This window comes from Heloderma suspectum, chromosome 2 (genome assembly GCF_057233095.1).
Source record: "Heloderma suspectum isolate Gila_16-S chromosome 2, 16-S_ref, whole genome shotgun sequence".
In the NCBI taxonomy this organism is placed as follows: domain Eukaryota; kingdom Metazoa; phylum Chordata; class Lepidosauria; order Squamata; family Helodermatidae; genus Heloderma; species Heloderma suspectum.
In genome coordinates, this window is record NC_139459.1 from 48,990,317 (window position 1) to 49,004,299 (window position 13,983).

At 42.5% G+C, this 13,983-nt stretch overlaps 1 protein-coding gene across 3 annotated transcripts in view; it reads left to right on the forward strand.

Annotated features, from left to right (window-relative positions):
* The window catches only part of GCNT4 (glucosaminyl (N-acetyl) transferase 4), a 59,405-nt gene that overhangs the window by 11,638 nt on the left and 33,784 nt on the right, over positions 1–13,983 (forward strand). For all 3 annotated transcript variants that reach the window (XR_014787624.1, XM_084833464.1, XM_084833463.1), the window contains exon 2: positions 5,395–5,610. The gene's annotated coding sequence lies outside the window, so the exon portion shown is untranslated. The remainder of the gene's footprint in view (positions 1–5,394; positions 5,611–13,983) is intronic.

The window sequence follows — 13,983 nt, forward strand, 5'->3', positions numbered from 1 at the left end:
TTTGGGTGGCTACTGGGTGGAGTCTCACCCACGTCATCACCTAGAGAGCCTGTTCCTTCCCATCCACTCTTACCTTGTTCCTCCCCTTCTGCTTTCTCTGGCCAGTGTGTGTGTTAGTGCCCCCTCCCTCCCCATCCTATGTCCAACGCTCCCCCACCCAATTTTTTAAAAGTTACTTTCCCTCTAAAACTGCAATAGCGCAATAGCAACAGGACTAAATGCGCAGACCCATTGATTTCATTTTACTTGGGGTGCTGGAACCATCAGGTGGAGTAGTTCTTTTCTGGGGGACTTTGCCCATTCCGTCTTGTTTCTCCAGTGGAAGTAGTTTTTCCCATTCCCATTGAGAAAATCCCCAGGAGCGCAGCAGTGACACCTCACATTATGCAGCAGTGGGGACACTCAATCACTTTAGGTAGCCTGCTTTCAATCTTTAACGTATACCCCCTTCTGTGCATATTTACTCAGAAGTAAGAAATAAATCTCGCCCCCCCTGCAGTGAAAGGGTTAAAGGCTAACTGTAGTAACTTGCCCTAAAGCGTTCTTTTGCTTCTCCAATGCTCTCTTAGATTGCTATTGTGATGTTGTGCTTCTTTGATGTTCTGTAGGCTCTCTCTTGTTATGTAAAGTCCCTTATCGCAGCTGTGGTTGGTGAAACTGGAGCGTTTACTTCGGGTTCATCATGTAGTGGCAGTGTGCTATTTCAATGTTGTGCTTTTACGCAGTATTGATTTATAAGGATTTTTTTTTAAAGGTAGAGCCTGCTAAGTAGAGCACGCCTATTCCTTCGCGGGGGTGGGGGGCCCACCCGAGGTTAGTAGTAGGCAAGGCAAAGTAAATACCATGAGGTAGCTCAGAACTCCTGAACGGCCAGCTGCAAAATGGCGGAAACATTGGGGCAACACAGGGAGGGGAAACATTGGGGAAACACCCCCTGACTGGGGTCAATGAAGTCAGGACCAGGTGAAAGACCGTGGGCAGGGTTATCATGCTGAAGTAAATGCGGATGGTTGGCACACACCAGAACAGAAGCACAGACAAGTCGAATTAAGGAAAAGAATCAACTAAAAGTAGTCTCAGCAAAACCGTTTTTTCCGCAAGAATCTCCAGGATGGCTGCGAGATGGCCACAATGTCATGTGCCCCAAATGATCTCCAAGTCGCAGCAAATCCCCCGTGGAGACGCCCCCTAGGATGACTGGGACACTATAGGTGGAGACCCTGGGCTGGCCCTTGCACCATTGCTCAGCAGTCATGTCAGGTGGAGGAGGATTCAGGGTGGCTGCACAGCCTGGCAAGAGAGAAAAACAACAACCCCTTTCTACCTCATGAGTACATGAGCGGGTGATGGCACCAGAGACTTCCAGGCTACAGCCTAGCCCCAGTGTGGATACAGGCCTGGAAGGAATCAAGAGATAACGTAATCATTAATAATGGGAACTAAAAAACTAGTCACGGGATTAACTGATGCATCATTTTCTATAGTTAATTGAATATTGCAAATTGATTTATGATCATGAAGTTTTAATTAGATTTGAGTGGTGGAAATAAGAGCTCTGACTTGAATTTTGTCTTAAGGAAGATGAATAGTAGACAAATAAGAAAACAGATACAATGATGGAAGTGATATTCCATACTTTATAGGAAATACAGGAAGTAATCATTCACAGCAAGGAGCAGAGATTGATTTTTAAAAAGTATCTATTTACTGGACTTTTAAACCACCCAACAACAGAAGTTCTCTGAGCAGTGTACAACACATTAAAAACATAAAATACAAACATTAAAACAAATTTTAAAAACCAGAATAAAATCAAGATAAAACCAGCAGCAAAGTATAAAACCATCTCAGCACATAAATCCAAATTAAAACCAACAGCAGAATCAAAGCACTAAAAACAGTTCTTAAAATGCCTGGGAAAATAAAAAGGTCTTCACTCGTTGCCAGAGAAACTATAACATAGGTTCCAGGTGAACTCTTTGGGGTACAAATGGGGTACCATCACTGAAAAGACCCGTTCTCTTGTAGCCACCCACCTCACCACATTTGGCAGGGGTATAAGGAGAAGGGGCTTAGATGATAAATGTTTAACTACAATGTTTCAAACACCAGGACAGTCACAAGGATTTTTCCTTTTCTTTTTTTAATTGCTATTTTTCTGCAAAACCCTATGTTTTCTTTTTCTTTATTTTTTTGTATTTAGGCACTACATTTAAATAGTAAACTTATTTTTAAATTATACAATGTTAAATTTGAACTGTAAGTTTAAACGTAACAACAAAACAATCTATGGAAGTGATGGTGACAGAAGAAAACTTTTGCCCAAGACAAACCAGATATAATTTTTATCTGGGTAAAGAGAAGAAAAATGTCTAAAAGCTGCCTTAAGCAGTGTAATTCATCATTCTCCTTGAAATACCAAAACAAAGGGAGTAATGATAGGCTGCCATGCTGAGATTTCAGTGAGAGTCACACAAGCATTGAAAGTTCCAAAAGGTAGATATTTGTTTTTAAAAGGCATAAAAAATTATATGATACACACCAAATAATGGGCGAGCAGCATTTTTTTAGAAACCTATTTCAGAAAGTAGAAAACGGGATAGTAGGAGAATTTATAATTGCTGGAAATTTCATCAGGGTGTTATGTACTGTTATACAAAGAGAATAAAAGCACAGAATATTAAAGCGCTACAAACCTGGTTATTTACAGCATGACCCTAAATAGGTTTACTCAGAAGAAGTCTCACTGAGTTCAATGGGATGTACTCCCAAGTAAGTGAGATTTGGATTGCAGTTGATGGAGATTTTACAATCCATCTATTTATACCAATTACCCAGGAAGGCACATTCAAGAACAGATTACCTTTTTACATTCTTAAATATAGCGAGCAGTATAGTAGATATAAGGAGTGGGCCAGTGGTCTCTGCTGTTCATGTGCCTTTGATGCTGACATGGAAATGGAAAGAAAGCAGGGAATAGTTGCAGACTTAATATGGCCTGCTCTTGCCACAAAAGCAGAGATTGAGCGAAATGTTTAAACAAAAAAATGATTTTTTATTCATTACAAATGGTACAGAGGAAGCAGATTTGATTGGGAAATGTTCAAGGCATATGTGAGGGGGCATTTTATAAGCTTTGGGTCTCATTAAGGGAGAAGTATTAGGAAAGCCAACATAAATGTAAACAACATAGACCAGTTTACAACTCCCCCCTCCCTTCGCCCCAAGCTTGTGTATATAAATCTACCAACAAGAGGGTAATGCTTCTGATGCAGCAGGCAGGGTCCTCGAAAACTTAAGGCATGATAAATTTGTTAGTCTTTAAAGTGCCATAAGACTCTTTCACTTGGTTTGCACATAATGGCAGCGTTTGGTAGCAAATTGTGGGTTAGCATAGCAAATTGTGGGAAGTACGCGAGCCACTTCTGGTTTGCAGTAACAACCTATGAACACCCCATTCGTAGGTTGTTAGCGTGATGTCCGAACCTGGACGCTTCCGGTAATTCATAGAATCATAGAATAGTAGGGTTGGAAGGGGCCTACAAGGCCATCGAATCCAACCCCCTGCTCAATGCAGGAATCCAGGTCAGAGCATCCCTGACAGATGGCTGTCCAGCCTCGTCTTGAATGCCTCCAGTGTGGGAGAGCCCACCACCTCCCTAGGTCATTGGTTCCATTGTCGTACTGCTCTAACAGTCAGGAAGTTTTTCCTGATGTTCAGCCGGAATCTGGCTTCCTGTAACTTGAGCCCATTATTCTGTGTCCTGCACTCTGGGATGATCGAGAAGAGATCCTGGCCTTCCTCTCTGTGACAACCTTTCAAGTACTTGAAGAGCGCTATCATATCTCCCCTCAGCCTTCTCTTCTCAAGGCTAAACATGCCCAGTTCTTTCAGTCTCTCTTCACAGGGCTTTGTTTCCAGTCCCCTGATCATCTTTCATGGGTTAAACAACCCAAAGTTAATGCCTGATTTGTTTTTAGGTTAACTTCGGGTCACGTAATCCATGAGTAACCCAAAGCGTCCAGGTTCGAACATCATACTAACAACCTACAAATGGGACCTTTGTAGGTTGTTGCTGCAAACTGGAAGTGGCTCTCACGTGGCATGCATCCCTGCTGCCAAATGCTGCCATTATGTGTAAACAAGCTCTTTGTTGTTTTAACGTAAACTGAATGATTCAGAGGTAAAACAACAACTGTACTGTACAAGAAACAGTGTGATCCTATGCATGTCTGCTCAGAAATAACACCTATTGAATTAAATGGGAAATTAATTCCCAGTTAAGCGTGTAGAGGAATACAGTTTAAACTAATTGATGCATATAGCATGGCTAAAACCCTGTGCTTTATTCTAGGCTAAGAGTGTTTAAGCCGGGAAATACAGCAAAACATCATACGGTTATACTGGTTATGTTATCAATGCATCCCTGAAATTAAAATACATTAATTTCTAATTACATTAGCATCAGTAAATCAAAGAGCCGGTAGTTTAGCAGGATTTGTTTATTGTTATGTTGGGGGAATGTTCTGTAGGGTGGAAGAGTATTGATTTGTTGCTTTCTCTTGTTGCTATAGGTTGTGTATTATTTTTATTCATTCATTGTTGTTAAGAAAGAAAAAAACATTATTAAAAAAAATGTATATCCCAAAGTAGTTCACAAAAATAACATCAAGAACATACAATAACATCAGTCAGTAAAATAGTAAAGCAATGATAAAACAATAAAACATTTCAGTAAAATCACCGGAGTAGCTGGCTGTGCTAACAGTGAGAAAAATGCCTGGAAAAACAAGTATGTCTTCAGTTACCAAAGGAAACACTGCACAGTAGGAGTTCACCTGATCTTAATGGGGAGGTGATTCCTCATGGTGGGCACAACAATTCAGAAGGCCCTCCTCCACACCATGGGCACCTGAACATCTGTAGGTCATGCTTCGGTAAGCAAGGTCTCCCAGACTGTAAAGACTGGGGCGGCCTATATGGAAAAAGGTTTTATATCATGAGGACTGATATAAATAGGTTCAAGACAGTTTAAATGAAAGAATCATTCTCAGTAGCTTTCTAAGTAACGGGCGTGTATTTTTTAAAAAAATTCCATTTACTTCAGCAGCTGCCTTAAAAATCATTATTCTTTAATTTTGTCACATGCATCACAATCAATGTGCTACTTCATGTAATACTAGAGGCATTCTTTGTTGCACTGTACAAGGTAACACTAAATTGTAGGCCTGAGCCATGTCCCCATATGACACATAGATATATATGAAATTTAAAAAGATTTTGTTCTAAGTACAGTTCAGAAGAGACATCAAAATTCAGATTGTTATATCTATTTTGGAGAATAAGTATTTTAAGGACATCTTAACCTCCTGCTTTTTCTTTGACCTTTGCAGAAAGAAATGCATTTTCTTCATCCATGTATAGAGATGACTACATACTTGACTGAAACATACCTAACCAGAGATGTGTGAGAATAGAGCAGTACCATCACAAATATCAGAAAGATGGAGGAAAAGAACTATTCAGATGTAACCAATCAGTTTACATGGTGACTGTGAAGTATCCTACAATCCATTATATGAGAGAGAAGATAAAGAGAATCCCAAAAGGTAGGTCTAAAAATGGGATGGGTCAAAAACTTGCTGAAATCTGTTTTGTATTTCACACCTTGCATATTATAATTGGGATACTCAAACATCAGTAGAAAAAGGAGTGAAAGACATAATTCTTTCCTGTGGGGAGGAAAAGAAACATCCACCCCATTTGGGACATAGGGATAGGGAAGGGGAATTATGGTGATCATTACTAATTATTATTACTAGGCCACCAGTAATAACATCCCAGAAGTGCCTTGGGCGTAAGCCCTATTCAGGAATTCTGAACCAGAATAGGGCAAATGTGTGAGGAGAAGGGGCACTCCAGCTGCGCCCCTCTCCATCATATTTGTCACCCTCAACTCGTGGAGGGCAACAGTCTCAAGAGGAAAGCCTCCACAGATACAGGAGGCTCTTTTCTTCAGACCATCACACTCCATGTGTATAGGTCGATGGACACAATAAAGGAGAAGGGCAGGGCTGGAGAGCTCCTTCTCCTCACGTGTTTGCCCTATTCAAGTTCAGAACACCTGAATAAGGCCACTATCTCAGTCACATTTTTCACATAATATCAATTGCTATGAATGTGCCAGTGACAAAGAGAGAGGAGTGTTTCCTAAGTATAAAATATTCCACTTTGTTCAGAAAATGCACTGGGAGAGTCTCGCTTGAAACCAAAGTTCAAACCTGTGGGAATATGTAAAGACTGTGTATAACAAATGAGAATCAACAAACTAAACATGTAAGAAGAACTAACCTGCAGGAAGGCAAGGAAGTAACTTGCATCAAATAGTATTGTTGTATCCCACACAGATAAGTGAATCAAGGTTCAAATGCCAGGGACTAGTTCAAAGACTACTCCATTAGAGCCTGAATATTGAAGTAGGATTTGTTGTTGTTCAGTCGTTAAGTCGTGTCCGACTCTTCGTGACACCATGGACCATATCACGCCAGGCCTTCCTGTCCTGCGCTCTCTCCCGGAGTGTGCTCAAGATCATATTCATTGCATTGGTGATGCTATCTAGCCATCTCATCCTCTGCCGTGCCCGTCTCCTTTTGCCTTCAATCCTTCCCAGCATCAGGGTCTTTTCCAGTGACTTTTCTCTTCGCATTTGGTGGCCAAAATATTGGAGCTTCAGCTTCAGTATCTGTCCTTCCAATGAGCACTCAGGGTTGATTTCCTTTAGGATTGACTGATTTGACCTCCTTGCAGTCCAGGGGACTCGTAAGAGTCTTCTCCAGCACCACAGTTCGAAAGCATCAATTCTTCAGTGCTCAGCCTTCCTTATAGTCCAGCTCTCACAGCCATACGTTACTACTGGGAAAACCATAGCTTTGATTTTGCGGACCTCTGTCAGCAAGGTGATGTCTCTGCTTCTTAATATGCTGTCTAGGTTTGCCATACCTTTCCTCCCAACGAGCAAGCGTCGTTTAATTTCATGGCTGCAGTCACCGTCTGCGATGATCTTGGAGCCCAAGAAAATACAATCTGTCACTGCTTCCATTTCTTCCTCTTCTATATGCCAGGAAGTGATGGGGCCAGATGCCATGATCTTCGTTTTTTTAATGTTGAGTTTCAAACCAGCTTTTGCACTCTCCACTTTCACCCTCAACAAGAGGCTCTTGAGATCCTCTTCGCTTTCTGCCATTAGGGTGGTATCGTCTGCGTATCTGAGGTTGTTGATAATTCTCCCGGCAATCTTAATTCCGACCTGTGATTCATCCAACCCGGCGTTTCTCATGATGTACTCTGCTTATAAGTTAAATAAGCAGGGCGACAATATGCAGCCTTGTCATACTCCTTTCCCAATTTTGAACCAATCGGTTATTCCATGTCTGGTTCTTACTGTTGCTTCTTGACCCTCGTACAGGTTTCTTAGAAGACAGGTAAGGTGGTCTGGTACTCCCATCTCTTTAAGTATTTGCCACAGTTTGTTGTGATCCACACAATCAAAGGCTTTAGTGTAGTCAATGAAGCAGAAATAGACTTTTTCTTGAGTTCTCTTGCTTTCTCCATGATCCAGCGAATGTTGGCAATTTGATCTCTAGTTCCTCTGCCTCTTTGGAACCCAGCTTGTACTTCTGGTAGTTCTTGGTTTACATACTGCTGAAGCCTAGCTTGTAGGATTTTGAGCATCACCTTGCTGGCATGTGAAATGAGCGGAATTGTACGGTAGTTTGAACACTCTTTGGCATTGCCTTTCTTTGGAATTGGAATGTAAACTGACCTTTTCCAGTCTTGTGGCCACTGTTGAGTGTTCCAAATTTGTTGGCATATTGAGTGCAGCACTTTAACAGCATCATCTTTTAGGATTTTAAATAGCTCAGCTGGAATACTGTCATCTCTGCTAGCTTTGTTGTTAGTAATGCTTCCTAAGGCCCACTTGACTTCACTCTCTAGGATGTCTGGCTCAAGTTCAGTGACCATACTATCATGGCTGTCAGGGACATTCAGATCTTTCCTATATAGTTCTTCTGTGTATTCTTTCCACCTCTTTCTTCTTAATCTCATCTGCTTCTGTTAGGTCCCTGCCTTCTTTGTCCTTTATCATGCCCGTCTTTGCACAAAATGTTCCCTTGATATCTCCAATTTTCTTGAAGAGATTTCTAGTCTTTCCCATTCTATTGTTTTCTTCGATTTCTTTGCATTGTTCATTTAAGAAAGCCTTCTTATCTCTCCTTGCTATTCTCGGAACTCTGCATTCAGTTGGATATATCTTCCCCTTTCTCCTCTGCTTTTCGCTTCCCTTCTTTCCTCAGCCTGTAAAGCCTCATCAGACAGCCACCTGGCTTTCTTGCATTTCTTTTTCTTTGGGATGCATTGAGTTGCTGCCTCCTGAACATTGTTACGGACCTCCGTCCATAGTTCCTCAGGCACTCTGTCTATCAGGTCTAATCCCTGAAATCTATTCCTCACCTCCACTGTATATTCATCAGGGATATGATTTAGGTCATACCTGAATGGTTTAGTAGTTTTCCCTACGTTCTTCCCTACGAAATTTTGCAAGAAGCAGCTCATGATCTGAGCCACAGTCAGCTCTAGGTCTTGTTTTTACTGACTGTATAGAGCTCTCCATCTTTGGCTGCAAAGGACATAATCAATCTGATTTCGATATTGACCATCTGGTGATGTCCATGTGTAGAGTCGCCTCTTGTGCTGTTGGAAAAGCGTGCTTGCTATGATCAGCGTGTTCTCTTGGCAAAACTCTATTAGCCTTTTCCTGCTTCATTTTATGCACCAAGGCCATGCTTGCCTGTTATCCCGGTGATTTCTTGACTTCCTACTTTAGCATTCCAATCCCCTATGATGAAGAGGACATCTTTTTTTGGTGTTAGTTCTAGAAGGTGTTGTAGGTCTTCATAGAACCGATCAACCTCAGCTTCTTTGGCCTCAGTGGTTGGGGCATAGACTTGAATTACTGTGATGTTGAATGGTTTGCCTTGGATTCGTACTGAGATCATTCTATTGTTTTGGAGATTGTACCCCAGTACTGCTTTTCCCACTCTTTTGTTGACTATGAGTGCTACTCCATTTCTTCTAAGGGATTCTTGCCCACAGTAGTAGATATAATGGTCACCTGAATTAAATTCGCCCATGCTTGTCCATTTGAGTTCGCTGATTCCCAAGATGTCGATGTTCGATCTTGCCATCTCATGTTTGACCACCTCCAGCTTACCTTGATTCACTGATCTTACATTCCAGGTTCCTAAACAATATTGTTCTTTACAGCATCGGACTTTCTTCTCACACATCCACAGCTGAGTGTCCTTTCGGCTTTGGCCCAGCCGCTTCACTCTTTCTGGCGCTACTTGGAAATTCCCTCTGCTCTTCCCCAGTAGTATATTGGACAGCTTCCAACCTGAGGGGCTCATCTTCCGGTGTCGTATCTTTTAGCCTTGTGATACGTTCCATGGGGTTTTCTTGGCAAGAATACTGGAGTGGGTTGCCATTTCCTTCTCCAGTGGACCACATTTTGTCAGAACTCTCTGCCATGACCTGTCCATCTTGGGTGGCCCTGCACAACATAGCTTATGGCTTCACTGAGTTATGCAAGCCCCTTCGCCACAACAAGGCAGTGATCAATGAAGGGGGAAGTAGGATTAAAGGAAGAAAAGACAAAACAAATAACTTCCCTGAATAAAGGAGAGCTCAGTGTCAGAGCTACATTTTCCTTAAAAATAGGCAAAGCTTCTTCGTAATTTACTAAAGCAAGCACCTTTCTTAAGCATAAGACATTACAGTAAGTCATAAAGAGCCAATACTGGTCTTAGATTGTTGGGCTTCGAATGGGAAGACACAGCGTCACATTTCCTTTTAGCCACAAAACTTACTAGGTGATCTTGGACTGATTAGTCTTTCTCAGCCTAACCTACCTCACAGGGTTATTGTAAGAAGGGGAAAACCATGTATTGTCCCTCAATCTGAGCTGCTTGGAGGAAAGGCAGGATAAAAATCTGATTGATGGATAGGATTCCGTTGCAGAGGTTTCTATCTAAAGCACTGAAATGCAACATGATAGGAACATGAAACTTGGCAGTTCTGTCCATTCAAATGCCAGGGCTATATATGGAGGCCGGCTCATGAGGGAACCCAGCTCTCTGAGCACAAGGAGCCCCAGTGACAAAGCATCAGTGCACAAATGAGTTAAGCACCTGTGCAAGGAGAAGGTAAATGCTATTTACTTATTATTTCAATTATCTCAGGTAATAATTTAAAACTCATTTAAACTCACAGATCATCAATTGAAGCCAAATCAAGGGCACAGCAAAGGGAGCTAAATCCCAGAAGGGTAACCCTTTACAAACTTATAGCTGGGAGCTCAATCTCAGGGGAGAAATCCATCAGGAACTTAGAATTCTTGCAGCCCTGCTCTGAGTGGTTGAAGAGAACCTCAACCACATATTTAAACTGAACCCAAGTTTGGAAAGGGGCAATAAAATCAATACGCAGCTCTATATTGGCAAAAACCACTTGCGGGCCTAGCTATGGAAGAGTCTACTTATAAGCAAAAAAGGTGTAGGCTAGGTTTGATCTGGGCTAAGTGTAGGCGCAGGTTTTAGGTCTTATTGAGGAGCTCATACACTAATGTTCAGAAATAGATTCATCCCAAGTTTGAGAGTTTTCTTTTCATTTAGTTTAAAACACACACAAAAAGGGACCCAGCCCATTGCAAACTCAATTGACCTAGATTTCCACTCACTGGAAGCTAGCACAGACCAGTAGTTGAGCCAGACCCTCCCTTGCCCTCTAATCTGATTGCCTGCAGCAGCAGTTGGGGCAAGCTAGCTAGAGCTATATAAGGAGGCCAGCTTGTGAGGAGGCCAGCTCTCCAAGAACAAGGAATCCCAGCAATGAAGCATCTCAGGCCCAATGACAAAGCATCAACATACAAGTGAGTTAAGCATCTGTGCGGGTTTTGCAACAGGGTGAGGAGGCCATTGCAGTCAACTCTTTCTTGCCTTCTAGTAAGTAACTATAAATAAATACCTATAAATCCATTGCTCACCTTCTCCTAGTAAACAACTTAGTTTTCCTTGTAAACAAACCCCACAATAACAATTAAAAAAACAGTTATGAAGGTAGAAAGCCAGGAAGGGTGTGGAGGCCATCCAGTGTATTGCGCTGAATGCCACATGTGTGACTATCTGCCAACTGGGAAGAAGTCATGGGTGTGTGCTCAGTGTAATAAGCTCCTGGCTGTCAGGAAACAAGTATGTTCCCTTGAAGCCAAGGTTGCTAATCTGGAGAAGCTGAGAGAGACAGAGACATTGGAGGACAAGACCTTTGGGGACCTGATCCCAGTGTCCCAATCCCTGGGTGACAGCTCCTCTGCTGACACAGAGAATGGGGGTCTTGGGGAAGGAGGGCATCATTCTGAGGAAGAGGGAAGTGATCCCTCAGAAGGGACCCATTCCTCAGAAAGGGAACAAATATCCCTCACAAAGCACCTCACAAAGTGCAAAGTGCACCTCACAAAGGCTGAGAAGAATGTGTTTGGCCACAGCATGAAGAACTTCATCAGGAGGGCTTTAAACTGAATCCTACGGGGAAGGGAGATATAATGTTGGGGGTAACAATGGACATAGGCGCATGCACTGCAATGGAGAGAACAGCTCTGATAGCGCCCAATAATAGTCTTCAGACACATGTAGGAAGAAAGCCAGACTATGAAGCACATGGTCTTCGATGTCTATATACTAATGCCCAGAGTATGGGAAACAAACAGAACGAACTTGAACTCTTAATACAAGAGGGAAATTATGACCTGATAGGTATAACTGAGACTTGGTGGGATGACTCTCATGACTGGAATACAGCAATTGAAGGATATAACTTGTTCAAAAAGAACAGGAGGAACAGAAAGGGAGGTGGGGTTGTACTGTATGTGAAAAATACATATCTCTGCACAGAAATACAGGAGGAGGAGCTTGGTAGCCCCATCGAGAGCATCTGGGTTGAAATAAATGGAGCAAAGAATAAAAGGAACCTGGTGGTCGGAGTCTACTACCGGCCACCCAATCAAGGAGAAGACAAGGATGAAACTTTTGAAAAGCAAATAGCCGATGTTTTAAGAAAGCATGATGTAGTAGTAATGGGGGACTTCAATTTCCCCGATATTTGTTGGGAGACAAATTCTGCAAAACATGGCCCCTCCAGGAAATTCCTGACTTGTGTGGCGGATAACTTCCTCCTACAGAAAGTAGAGGAAGGAACTAGAGGATCGGCTATCCTTGACTTGATCCTAACCAACAGAGATGACTTAGTGGATAAAGTAGCAGTTACAGGAACTCTGGGGGAAAGCGACCATGTTGTACTTGAGTTCTTGGTTCTAAGGGAAGCAAAAGCCGAGTGTAGTCAAACGCGTACCCTGGATTTTAGGAAAGCTGATTTTCATAAACTCAGAACAATGATCAGTAAGGTCCCATGGCAAGCAATGCTAGCGAGAAAAGGAGTCCAAGATGGGTGGGAGCTTTTAAAAAAGGAAACTCTCAAGGCACAATCACAAACAATTCCAACAAGAAGAAAAGGTGGAAGACAACAGAAGAAGCCAATGTGGCTTCACAAAAAGCTTAGGGCTGACCTGAAAACAAAAAAGGACACATATAGGAAGTGGAAAGAAGGCCAAGTAACAAAGGAGGAGTACAGGCAGGTAGCACAGAATTGCAGGGATGGCGTCAGGAAGGCTGAAGCTGAGAATGAGCTGAGGTTAGCAAGGGATGTTAAAAACAACAAAAAGGCTTTCTTCAGCTATGTGCATAGTAAAAGGCAGAGGAAAGAAATGGTGGTTCAGCTATTAAATAAGGATGGAAAAATGATAACAGATGACAAAGAAAAGGCAGAGGTGCTCAATGTCTACTTTGGCTCAGTCTTCTCCCAAAAGAGGGTCTATGACCCCGCTGGCAAAGGCGAAGTACAGGCTGAAGCGGCAGGATTGCAGCTTGAGATTGACAGGGATATGGTCAAGGAACACCTAATGACTTTGAATGAGTTCAAATCTCCAGGGCCAGATGAACTGCATCCTAGAGTCATAAAGGAACTGGCAGAAGAACTCTCAGAATCGCTGTCTATTCTCTTTGAGAAATCATGGAGGACGGGGAAGTGCCAGATGACTGGAGGAGGGCTAACGTTGTCCCTGTCTTCAAAAAGGGTAAAAAGGAGGAACCTGGGAACTACAGACCAGTCAGTCTGACATCAATCCCTGGGAAAATTCTGGAGCAGATGATAAAGCAATCCATCTGGAAGCACCTTGACAACAATGCCGTGATTACTCGAAGCCAACATGGATTTGTCAAAAACAAGTCCTGCCAGACAAATCTGATCTCATTTTTTGATCAAGTCACCTCCCTTGTAGACCGTGGGAATGCTGTAGACATCATATACCTCGACTTCAGCAAAGCTTTCGACAAAGTGCCCCATGATATCCTGATGAGCAAACTAGCTCGAAGTGGGCTAGATGAAACAACGATCCGGTGGATCCACAGTTGGCTACAGAATCGGACTCAAAGAGTGCTTATCAATGGGACCTTCTCAAGCTGGGGAGAGGTAACGAGTGGGGTACCACAGGGCTCAGTCCTGGGCCCAGTGCTCTTCAACATTTTTATTAATGACTTAGAAGAGGAGGTGCAGGGAATGCTGATCAAATTTGCAGATGACACAAAATTGGGAGGGATAGCTAATACTTTGGAAGACAGAAACAAAATTCAAAGTGATCTGGATAGACTGGAGCGCTGGGCAGAAAACAACAGAATGGCATTTAATAGGGACAAATGCCAAGTTCTGCACCTAGGAAAAAGAAACCAAATGCACAATTACAAGATGGGGGATACGTGGCTCAACCACACTACGTGCTAGAAGGATCTTGGAATTGTTGTTGATCACAAGCTGAA